The sequence below is a fragment of the Mytilus galloprovincialis genome, chromosome 8 (genome assembly GCF_965363235.1).
Source record: "Mytilus galloprovincialis chromosome 8, xbMytGall1.hap1.1, whole genome shotgun sequence".
Classification (NCBI taxonomy): domain Eukaryota; kingdom Metazoa; phylum Mollusca; class Bivalvia; order Mytilida; family Mytilidae; genus Mytilus; species Mytilus galloprovincialis.
This window is the reverse complement of record NC_134845.1, coordinates 53,325,105-53,338,400: the sequence shown is the minus strand read 5'-3', so window position 1 is coordinate 53,338,400 and position 13,296 is coordinate 53,325,105. Positions and strand designations below refer to the sequence as shown.

At 31.5% G+C, this 13,296-nt stretch overlaps 1 protein-coding gene and 1 long non-coding RNA gene across 2 annotated transcripts in view; both read right to left on the bottom strand.

Annotated features, from left to right (window-relative positions):
* Window positions 1–11,841, bottom strand: part of LOC143042200 (uncharacterized) — a 98,061-nt gene extending 86,220 nt beyond the window's left edge. The window contains exon 1 of the mRNA XM_076214467.1: window positions 11,829–11,841. The gene's annotated coding sequence lies outside the window, so the exon portion shown is untranslated. The remainder of the gene's footprint in view (window positions 1–11,828) is intronic.
* On the bottom strand, window positions 1,872–4,422 carry LOC143043377 (uncharacterized). The gene is made up of 3 exons (XR_012968349.1): window positions 4,351–4,422; window positions 3,584–3,642; window positions 1,872–1,934 (listed from the first exon to the last, which is right to left on the bottom strand). It is a non-coding gene; the product is annotated as an uncharacterized LOC143043377 (long non-coding RNA).
* Window positions 11,842–13,296: the final 1,455 nt, after the last annotated feature.

Here is a 13,296-nt window from a genome sequence, read left to right as displayed (position 1 = left end):
TCGGGAAAAAAAACACACTGTACCGAGGATAATGTTACATTGATTATATATTTAGTTGAATGTAAATAAAGGCAACAGTAGTATACCGCTGTTCAAAACTCATAAATTCATGGACAAAAAACATAATCGGGGTAACAAACTAAAACCGAGGGAAACGCATTAAATATAAGAGGAGAACAACGACACAACACCGAAACGCAACACACACAGAAACGGACCAAGCAACAGACAAAACACCACGAGAATAACAAATATAACATCAAAACCAAATATGTGAATTTGGGATAGACAAGTACCGTGCCACGTCTTATCTCAATATCTCAAAAATAAGAGAAAACACAAACGACTCAACGTTAAAATGCAACACACACACAGAAACGAACAATATTATAACAATGGCCATCTTCCTGACTTGGTACAGGACACTTTTAAAGGGGAATAAATGTGGTGGGTTGAACCTGGTTTTATGGCATGCCAAACCTCGCACTTTAATGGCAAAGTTAAATATAACATTGAAATGACAACATAATATTACAATGTATTATAAACCATTTGTAAATATTAAAAATGACCAATACCATAATACTGTTTTTTATGTTTTAATATTGAAAGAAGTTGATAACCAAAAACACTCTTTCGATAGCGATCAATAAGAAACCGTAACACCTGTTTGTCAGAGTATGACATTCATTATTAAATTCAGAACATGGCATCAATTTCATTTTAAAGTATAGAACACGATCGCTTTTCGTGCGGTTAACACACAAATACCATTTTAGTGTTGACTTATATTTTTACATGACACAGTATGTACAGTTTGAATCATACACAAGCACTTTAAAATATTGTTTGAGCATGCAATTATGTTTTTGTAGATTTCAGGTAAGTTACTTACTCTGAAGTTGAGTGCAATATGCGACGAGTACAAAGATCAGCATACCTGTGAATATAAACATTCGTCTTAAAATCGTAATACAAATCAAGTATAAATTCAGAATAATGACTGAGTGATAAAATAGGATTCACACGTAGTATTGCTTTAAATAGCGCTTCATGGTTTCATGCATTATTATCATTTTAGATGGCCTGGTTTTGGTGGACCAAAAGCTCTTCAACTTTGTACTTAACTTTACTTTGTTTTACCATTTTTTATTATAGCGTCTTTTGAGCGAAATGTCAACCCTGGTATATATACTGAGTTTATTTGGTACAATTGTGTAAATGTGATCCTTAATCTTAACTTAACAATCTTCGATACATATTTGTTTTTATCGGTATTGGCACACTATGACTGTTGTGTAATGTCGTTCCCGTTATCCTGTCAACAACAATGGTTCTCTTATCTTTATCAAGCTTTCATTTATTTGAAGCTTTGTAGGCTAATTTCAGCATATACATGCATTAATGATATATATATTTTCAATGCCTATTGAACTCACAACAGTTACACTGAAAACTGTCGAACAGGTTCAAGGGCACTTTTAATGAACTTGCAGTTATAATTTAGCTTTTGTGGTGTGTTGGAGATCTTACTGATAATTTGGGATTAAGCACTACAACAAAAAAACTGTCAATTAACTGCAGATTTGTTTTACGATTTTTTTATACACAATTTTGTTTCAATTCTGTCACAAACTACCTGTAAAAAATGAATTAGCAACATGACTCATGTAGTTAAAACTATTGCTTTTGTGTTTTTCTCATATTTTGACTTTAACACGCGTGATGCATATACTTATATCTTTCGTAAAACATATTTGCTAGTTGAAATGATAATTCTTTTTTTTGCTATGTTTAAGCTTAGAGTTTTTGTTATAAAATATATTTTAAAATATTTGAATCTGAATGTATATGTTGTGGGCAAATACAAGTGATGTACATACCAATACAAAAAGCCAAACAAAATATAATGGCGAATACAACGTAGATTCGACCTAAAAGATAGACAAAATTATGTGTAATAAATACAAAACAAATTACTAAAACAGAAGAATAATAGTGCAAATACATATCAGATTAGAAGAATCAAGTTCCAAATTCCAAAGTATACATTGAACTGAATACATGTTACGTTTCATTTCGTATCACAGAGCATAGGCACTAGTTACAGTCGATGTCTACACAATATTAAATTAAATGATAAAGATGGAACATGATATTTAAAAAACAGTCCCGCTGAACAACAAACACATTAAAAAAAAAAACAAAAAACGTCAACCACGTGACTGGTATTGAAGGGCAAAAATAGCAATAAAATATTTGTGCTGATATATCGAGAACAAGCTAATATCATTGTCAAATACGAAAAGCGTTAAGGCGTGAACATGGCCACACACAGTTCACATAACGAAAAATAGAAAACTAACGACTAAGCAATACAAACCTAAATCTCCTTCTCCGCATATTATACTCGTTGTGGTAATGATGTAAAAACAAACCTAGTGATTACTTTAGTATGGTAAACAACGTTCGAAAAAGATAGAATGGGATTGTGGCAACGTTATTTGGATCATGTAAGTCGTTCTCTGTTAAACTGATAGTCCGTCTCTGTCAACCAGCTTGTGATGACATTCATAAACTTTTCGAACTATCAATTTTATTACTTCTTCACATGGAAATTTTGATTCAATAACTTTATTACAAGCAGCAATCCGTTTCAATAGAATAATGAAATCATGCAAGGAAATTCAAGCTCTGGACCTCAGAAAATATTGTAATGTTAAAGCATCCTTTAATGAACAAATATCGCCGTGTACTTTAATATTTATACAATATTTAGACCCTCACGAATTCAAATAAAATAATCATCTTTTCATATTGTGTTTCATTTTAAAACAGTGAGAAAAACAGCTCATTGAAATTCCTATGTTTTGTAGTTTTGCCATTATCTTTAAAACTATTCAAGGTATACTAGATTTGAACTAAGGCTCACTTATAATTTTTTTTTTCAAATTACTGTCAATGTTGTCAATAGGTTTCATGTTACAATTTTCAGGCAGATGAGTGATGTTAGTCCATTGGATCTTTTTAGTTTTATAATACATGAAATCATAATCTTTCAGTCAGTTTAATTGAAGTCTGGAGCTGGCATGTCAGTTAACTGCTAGTAGTCTGTTGTTATTTATGTATTATTGTCATTTTGTTTATTTTCTTTGGTTACATCTTCTGACATCAGACTCGGACTTCTCTTGAACTGAATTTTAATGTGCGTATTGTTATGCGTTTACTTTTCTACATTGGTTAGAGGTATAGGGGGAGGGTTGAGATCTCACAAACATGTTTAACCCCGCCGCATTTTTGCGCCTGTCCCAAGTCAGGAGCCTCTGGCCTTTGTTAGTCTTGTATTATTTTAATTTTAGTTTCTTGTGTACAATTTGGAAATTAGTATGGCGTTCATTATCACTGAACTAGTATATATTTGTTTAGGGGCCAGCTGAAGGACGCCTCCGGGTGCGGGAATTTCTCGCTACATTGAAGACCTGTTGGTGACCTTCTGCTGTTGTTTTTTATTTGGTCGGGTTGTTGTCTCTTTGACACATTCCCCATTTCCATTCTCAATTTTATTACATAATAATTTATCTACCTGTATTTGTAGCACCAGACTCATCTATGGTAACCGTTTGAATTTGATCTTCAATTATTCTACAATTTTAATGCATATTATGAATAATCAACTGAACAGTAATACCAGTAGTCAAACTGAACGTAGCTCAAATTGAAAGATTTTGGAACCCAAAATATAACTCGTTATGTAATTGATATATCTAGCTAAGATTTAAATATATGAAAGCTAGCAATTTGCTAAAATTATTCAAATTATAATATAAGAGTACTAAAAATATTCAACATCGACATTGAAATAAAGAATATCAACATCAATGTGGAGCCATTTGGATAACCCCCAGTTTTCTGTTGACTTCCCATTGTAAATTTATATGTATAAGGTATACAATATAATAAAAATACTGAACTCCGAGTAAAATTCAAAACGGAAATTTCCTAATCAAATGGCAAAATGAAAAGCTCAAACATATCAAACGAATGGACAACAACTGTCATTTTTCTAAATTACTTCAGCCAATTTTTATGTAGAAAAAAATTGTATTTTATTGTAATTAAATTCAATACCGTTGTTATTGTTTTAAGCATCGTTTTTATTTGATTTTGATGGCTTCTTTGTATATGTATCATCACTTCTCTGTTTTTACATAACTCAATTAAAAAAGCAACTCTTGTCCAATTTCTTTTTTAAACACAGCATTTTTCAATGAGCGTCATTCCATATCCTTTTCTCTTAGACTTGTAAAAGAATACAAAATGCAAAGATTTCAAGGCAAGTCTAAAACTTACGCTGTGTTGTCTTTCAATCGGCATTCAAATGATGAGTTCCAGTGCGTTGTAGGCGGAACACAATCATAATCTATGAAATAAAATGTACAAAAATACGGTAAGTCATTTGTGAAGTTTTTTTTGATAATTTTAAATTCATGTTATTATCGCCCTTTTACAGTTATAATATTAAAAACCGTGTTACAAAATTGCAAAAAAATGTCAATACAAAGTTAAGGTGTTTTGTAGAGAAGTATTAATATGTAATTCATTATGTGTAAGCTTATTTTGAATGAACACTATTTTTTTAAATTAATTAAAGATATGTATATTTCTTGGACATGTTGCACTAGCATCTACTTTAATGTATTCAAATTCAAAGTTCAGCCTTTAGGCACTACTAAAATTCATAATGTGCATGTCCTTCATATAATTTTTTTAATTTGTTTGAAAGTAAACATCATCTTAACATAATCAAAACAAGCAACACATAGATTTTATCTAAAACAAAATCGATGTGAAGTTGTGAAACTATTAGTATAATGGAATGTGTATGAAACTCAAATCATGAATCAACTTCATCTAAAACAACGTAAAAACAAAACAAAAAACTACACTTCTACAGCATATCATAAACAGTAGTATGCGGTATATTAAACTGATATTTAGTCATGATAGCAAGAAATGATCACTCTACTAATTACAAATGTATCTGAAAACTAATGATTAATGGCAAGTAAAAATAAATAAAAATAAAAACAACACTACTTTTCTGGAAAGAATTTGAAATATATTTTGAAATCAGTTTGATATAGAATAACTTTTAAAAATGAAATGTTTTTAAATTTTCTTCATCCTTATTTGATATCATAGCAATGTAATTTGTTATAAACTCTTTAATTGCATTATTCATATTATTGTCAATTATTGCTTTTTCTCATAATTGCTTTTTGTTAATTGCTTTTTAAGAGCTACTCTTGTCTATTTTTGTTAAACAAATTTCGAAGGTTTATTTCTACTTATGAATTTGGTCGCTAATTTTCTCATTTGGAATTTTTCATGCGGTGACTTTTTATGGATTTTTACTCACTGTTGAAGGTTGTACAATTGCCTGTTATTCCTCACATTCGCCTAGTTTAAATTATGGTGGGCAGTAACTTAAATAAAGATTTACCAGCCCATCATAAACATTGGACAGTCATTGGAACAATCACCCTTACCTGGAGTTAAAATTCCTCCAACAAAACATTTCCTTAAGAAACATGTACAATCTTCCTTCTCCGGCAAACACATACATGGATTTCTTGGTGTAATGACGAAATCATAGCCATTAGCATAATCACATCTACATGCCGTGTCTTCAGTACCTGTTCCTTTTTTGTACATAAGTTGTCCAATACCATTGCATTTCGACGTTTTGAACACACACTCAGAATTCTCATTGGTCCAAAATCTAATCGGTTGATACCTATTGCTGTCACATGGAACTCCTTGTAATGTCCCGACAATTATAAACTTGTATCCTAATAAGAATATAATGATTTGGATATGAACATTGAATACATAGAATCACATTTAAAATAAGAGGCACCAAGGAGCCTTTGTTGCTAACCTGATATTTTTTATTTACAATTGATGCATGAAATAATACAACCGTTATACTTTTGGTTTATATGAAATTTTCAGATAAAATCCAAAAACTGCGTTTATCCACTATGTTTATTTTTAGCAATGTTTCCCATGTTGGTTAGCAGGCAGGGTCATTGGATATCTTTTTTGTAAACTAGATACCATAATACTTATTGTTGGCAAGTTTGGTCAAATTTGTCTCTGTTGTTTCAAAAGAAGACTTTTGTAATATGTTAAATTTGACCTTTTAACTCCTTATGAGGTCAATTGACCATTTTGATCGTGTTGACTTATTTGTAAATCTTACTTTGCTGAAAATTATAACAGTTTATCTCTACCTATAATAATATTCAAGATAATAACAACAAAAATGCCAAATTTTCCTTCAAATTACTGATTACAGACGGCGACGGACAACGGACAAGTGATGACAAAAGCTTACTTTACCGTTTGACAAAAGAAAATGACATACAAGAAAAGTATATTTTTTATAAAAAGTTTTGCTATTGTCAATGAACATAGAATTCACTGAACGTTGAATGTTTTAACTTGATGATCACATTTAAAACAAACGAACAGAAATATACTGTAAACGTCATTAATTATGCTTCCTCTTTACAATTTAACACATAGGATAGCCTTTGTTAACTTACCAGGTATTTCAAACTCGGGCTTATTTCTACATGACTCTCTGTTGTGTTTCGTGTTGTCATCGTACAAACAAAGATAACTCTCACTTCTATTGCAATACTTATTTGCTCTTATATTACGTTGTATATCGCTTGGGCAGTATAATTCATATGAAATTGATTCCAGCAATACAGTAATCTGCAGTCAATAACAAATTATCATTATCATACTTAATACTTGTACCTACTAATTTGATAGGAGAATATAATCATAATGCTAAATGAGGAAAAAATAAAACTTGATATATATTTGTTTATTTCATTTTCAATTGATGACAATTTTTGCATGCAAATAACGATGAGAACAAATTAGCGATTCAATAAATTTATATGCACTGCAGGAGCGTTTGGATTGCAACTGGCAAATTATAGAATGTTGTATAGGTGCATGTCTTATGCCTAGCAACAGGTTACATAAACATGTAGTAACCCATCAGTAATACCTTCAGCATGTTGTTGATTTCGATAGGTTAGTTCTTTATTTTATTCGTAAATAAATCAGCTTAATATCATCATTCATATTTATGTTACCTAAATCTGTTGACTTGCCCACTATTTTCAGATTTAATTGTATTGTCAATACTTGATGATTCGATGCCTTAATGTGTTCCTTTTGATTGTTTTATGAAGTCTCTGTTGTGTATCCGATACTGTGACTGTGTGTTTGTTTATTTAAATACAGTGAGTATGTGATATACTTCTTACACTTACAATTTTTCGTGTTTTGTGATGTGTCATCCCTAGACACTATTTTCGAGATATTGACACTCAAAGTTCCGTTTACATAGCATAGTTATTACTTGATACGAAGGGGTGTTACTCAGTTATCACGTTTTTTTACCTCACGTCGTATATAATGATACGTATTGGTTTTGTCTCATTATTGCAGTTAAATATACATGTCATATCAAATGCAAACTATTAACCCAAATGTTGTAAAATCATAACCTATGATGTATACATATAATATATGGATTAAAAATTTAAAAAGCATGATATAAGTAGAAAACATATAAACATACCAACATAACTGTCTGTAAAAGTCTAGAAGACATGCTGAAAAAAGAGATGCACATATTTTTGAAGTAATACTTGTTTGAGAGAAAAAATACTCACGTATTGATTTCACGCCTTACGTTGATATCACCGTGTTGTTGTGCGATGTGTGTTCCACATTCTCTCTTAATTCGTGTATAGAATTTGTTGTATTGCAACATGAAAAGAATTTGGTTTGAAATTTCAGATGACAGAAGGTCATGCAAATAACTTTCAAGATTGTTGATCATTCTTTATGTTTTTGTTTCTTAAGATGTTCAATGAATAAACTGTCAATACCAATCAAGTATTATATTGTTGTGTTTCTTTCAATTAATGAGACTTATATTTTCCCTTCATAATGATTATAAAAAGAATGGAAAGAATATATAAAGCCGTGTCTATTCAAGTTGAAATAAAAATCAAGTGATATTTTAGATGCGTGAACATGTACATGTATGTAACATGTATGTAATTTTGAAGAGCATCTGTGTTTTTTTATTTTCACATTTTATTCAACCAACATGTTTATGTTTTTCTTTGTTGTTTTTATTATTTGGATAATAACAGTGTAATACATAAAATGCATGTCAAAAATTACCAAAAAACAATAATTCAATACAACACACAATTCCTAACACATATACGGCTCGTACAAGTAATTATACCTTTAAATAAAATACACTGACAGACAGACAGGCAACAGCCAACGACACATAAAAACCATTGTGTATATTATGTAATTTATCGCAAGTATTTCATGTATCTATATAGTTTCATTTTTATGAGTCAGTGTAATTTATGACATTTTCTGAATGGAATAGACCGGCATACCAAATTATTAAGCCTGATATGTACAAGATGAGGTTTCCTCATGTGAGTGGTGTAATAAGAATTTTTCTTAATAGTTTCAGAGAGAGGCTAAAGATTCAAGTGTTGCTATAATTATAGTCATAACCTTTGAATAAAATATGAATATGTGGTCATTGATTTCTTCTTGGATTTGTCGTACGAAATTTAAGAGTCTTTCATTGACATTACTTGAATAAGTCGGTGTAAGAAAATACTGGTTTTAAAACATATAGTATCTTCATATAACGGAATAGATATAACAAGAAGTATTTATTGCTACATTTTGCATTGTTTTTCCAGAACGAACGTGCAAACGTTCCGGATAAAATGTCTTAATCTAACTGTTTTCAATTCTCATTAACATAAAAAGCATTTTGTCGAACAGAGATTCTTGAGTTAGAATTTGCATGCACACGACATATGTTCAACAATGAATATTCTTTTGAACTCAAAGCAACGACGACACTATTTAGTATGTTGTTGTTTACATATGAAATGTAAACAATAAAGAAAGTTTGAATGTAGTCTAGTGCAAAATGTATTACTTCAAGGAGGGGAATCTACGTCATCACGCAGGGTGTCGGCGATTGAAATAGGACCACCATCTTGTCGCTTCAAGGTAAGAATTTTACTTATTATGCCAGTTATATGAGGGTTATGATTATACAAAATAGTCCACCAAAGACTATATAAAGTAGGAAAATGAATGAGCCATCGCTCAATATTATTGGTTATCTCAATTTTGCAAACACTTCGATACCAGTTTTAGGAATTAGGTCAACATGCAGGATATCGGCAAAAATTTTCTTAACAACATCTTGATTATCAAGAACCGCCTACTTTATCAACAAATGAACATGTCCGAATTCTTTATTGTACTCGGGAAAATACTTGTTACTCACAAATATCCGTCATTATAAAAATGGAAAAAGGATGTCGGCAACACATCGAATATCGAAGGATGTCGGGGACACACTAATATATTAACAATGTAAGTGTCCTTTGATTATATCAACCATAATAAAGATACGATAAAAAAAACAGGATTAGTGTTCCTTGCTTGCTTCCATTTCATGCACTCAATTTCAGGATTCAATTTTTGTAAATATTCGAGAAAAAAAAGTTTTAGAAAGTGAAAGTCAGATTTCGTTTCAGTTAAGCCAGGGGTCCCACAGGGGTCAATTATTTGACCAAGTCTTTTTATTTATAAATTAACTGTTTACAAAATTTTGAATTTTTTGAATTTTTTTTTCTACCTCAGTCATAGATTACCTTAGCTGTATTTGGCAACACTTTGAGGAATTTTGGATCTCAATGCTCTTCAACTTCGTACTTTATTTGGCTTATTTAAAACTTTTTTGGATTCGAGCGTCACTGATGAGTCTTTTGTAGACGAAACGCGCGTCTGGCGTATATATAAAATTTAGTCCTGGTATCTATGATGAGTTCATTTCATCTGGCCCTACATCTACCGGGTGTTTAGTAAAAGCAGCAGTAGTATACCGCAGTTCGAAATTCATAAATCGAGAAATAAAAACAAATCCGGGTTACAAACTAAAACTTAGGGAAACGCATCAAATATAAGAGGAAAACTACGACACAACAGAAATACAACATTAAAATGTAACAAACACAGAAACGAACTATTATATAACAATGGCAATTTTCCTGACTTGGTACAGGACATTTTAAGAAAGAAAAAATGGTGGATTAAACCTGGTTTTGTGACATGCCAAACCTTCCAGTTTAATGGCAATGATAAATTTAGCATTAAAATGACAATATTACCTGACAGGATTACATTACAAAAAAATGGGAGAAAATATAGGACAGAGAAATACACTAATAATAGCTAACAAAAAGTATCAGGTTTAAAATTGTATACGCCAGACGTGCGTTTCGTTACATTTTTACTTGCAGATGATACCGTAGTTAATTTGGCTTTTTAATCGAACTTTCATGTCTCTACAGTACAAAAAGATCTCATGGGAAACTATGCTGGTAAAGGCATTCCACCCAGACAATTATGCAATGTCATCCCAGACACCAGATTAAAAAAGCAATCTTATATAACTACACGTTGTTCAACCACGGATTAGCATAAGGAAGAACTGCAGGAGCAAGTGCTATCAATTCTTGCAGTTTGTCATTTTTTGGGGATCCTTTATTTCATGTTCCATTTCATGTAACTTGTCGTTTTGAAGTTGATCTACAAACAATCGTATGCATGGCCCTGTTGGTCCTCTATCGTGACATTTGCTCAAGTCTACTGGCGGTTTTGTTGAAATTTCTTCAGTAATTGACATTGGGGAAACTTTATATTTTTGCCAGGCGTTTTTATTTTGATGACAAATGAGGATTAGCATGGTTTTGATTTTTTTACGGGTGGCGACTTAGTGGGCGATCTGGTCGGCTGTTAAACATCGGATTGTATTCGCGATCGTTTCCGCCTGCACAAGTTTAAATTTGATTTGTGGCTTGTCATGACCATTAGTTTTAAATAAGATCTAGTCACATGTTGAATAACATATGTGTTAAAAATAGTATATATTAGTGTGTCCCCGACATCCTTCGATTTTCGATGTGTTGCCGACATCCTTTTTCCATTTTTTAAAAATAAGACGTTTTTCGACCATAATGACGGATAATTGTGAGTAACAAGTATTTTCCCCGAATACAATAAAGAATTCGGACATGTTCATTTGTTGATAAAGTAGGCGGTTCTTGATAATCAAGATGTTGTTATGAAAATTTTTGCCGATATCCTGCATGTTGACCTAATTCCTAAAACTGGTATCGAAGTGTTTGCAAAATTGAGATAACCAATAATATTGAGCGATGGCTCATTTATTTTCCTACTTTATATAGTCTTTGGTGGACTATTTTGTATAATCAAAACCCTCATATAACTGGCATAATAAGTAAAATTCTTACCTTGAAGCGACAAAATGGTGGTCCAATTTCAATCGCCGACACCCTGCGTGATGACGTAGATTCCCCTCCTTGTACTTATAATGTTGTGTATAATGATAAATATAGAATATTGTTTACCTGCTAAACGATATCGATTCAGATTAAAGATTACATACTGACAATATTTCCGTTTCACCTTTTTGTACTTAGTTGAAAACAATGATAAAAATGATTAAGTTCAATCAATTACATGCAATTATTAACAGCAAGATTGTATATGTTTGAATTATAGTAAGTCTGTTATTAAATATACATGGAGATGTAAATATATGTAGTAATAATCCATTTTGAAAATAATAGATAGACATGATAACGCCATACCTTTTATCTACTTCCCGCTTATGAATATTCTAACTGACATAAAAGTAAGTTTAAATTACAGGTAAAAGGTAGGGTACACTTTTTTAAAGGTCATGTATGTGTGCATACCAACATTTTCTTGCCGAAAAGTCGGTTAGAAAAAGTATATGTTGTGAATTTAAAAGTACACATATTTAAGGTGGCCCTTAAACATTTCAAGATTTAAAGATTAATAATAGGTCAATTACTTAAGAAGGTCCTTGTATGTTAAGATATCCTCCATGCTGATGAAACTTCATAATGATACAGTTCAAGACCTCAACAATTCCTTTGATGTTAAAGGATATCCGGAAACTTAATTGTAGACTGAGGTACTTAAATGATAAGCAACTCCAAATTTTTTTTTTAGGATAACTTAGAATAAAATAATTTGGATACTTCCTTATATAAATTTCGTTTAAATAAAATGTGAAAAAATGGAAAATATAAACTTCGTAACAAGTTGGTTCGAGTACACAGAATATAGTCCTTATTTGAAAAGTGTGTTACTTGCCATTTTTTTTATACCCCTTCCAAATTTATTTCTCCATGTGTTATGCCTAAAATAGAATGTAGGAAGGTGAAATGACACTGCCAAAAAATTCGGTCATAACTTTTAAAGTAAAGTAGTGTTTTTGTCCAGCTGAAAAAGGTTAAAAATTAGCACTCGTGAAGCTGTAAACGTTTTCAAGACCCCTTTCACACAAAATTGTCCATATGATAGTCGAAAACATTTTGATACAAGAGATTTAATTGGTGCACGCACCAAATTTTCAGGCCGGAAATTTGGATGTTTTTTGTTTAAAAAAAAGTGCATCTCATATATGGACTTTCATCTCATTTTCTCATCAATGAAGTTTATGTCAAGATGACATATTTTTTGGAACCCTCGGTTTTGACTATTACAGACCCATCTACTGACAAAATATTATTTCCCCACGAGTTGTATCTCAGATATGGACTCTAACGAAAATCAGTAAAAAATGTAATCAGTCACTCATATATGTGAAATGTAAGTCAAAATAACCTTATCATTATCAGGACCACTTCCAGTTCCAGCTCTCCCTTTACACCATTTGCGAGTGGGGTCTTGCGAAACAATGATAGTCCATCGGAAGGGGACGATAAATGGTTGACCCGTGTTAAGAGAGATCAACATCTCTTGCACGTAAAGGACACCCTTGTAGCTTTCGAAAACAAGAAGGCCAATTTCACTTTAGGGCAGCATTCGCATCCGCAAAGTGGAAAGGCATTTATATAATTGAAATAACTTGTTTCCAAATTCACTATAAATAAATATGGTTATAGTAGATCGATGAACCTTAACTCTACGATGGACAGATGAAACACTAAATCCCTGTCCCAACTTCGTTTGACAAAAGGTATAAAAATCTTTAAGGCACACAAATTTCAAAATATCCCTTTTAGTAAAGGTTTAGAAATCCTAGAC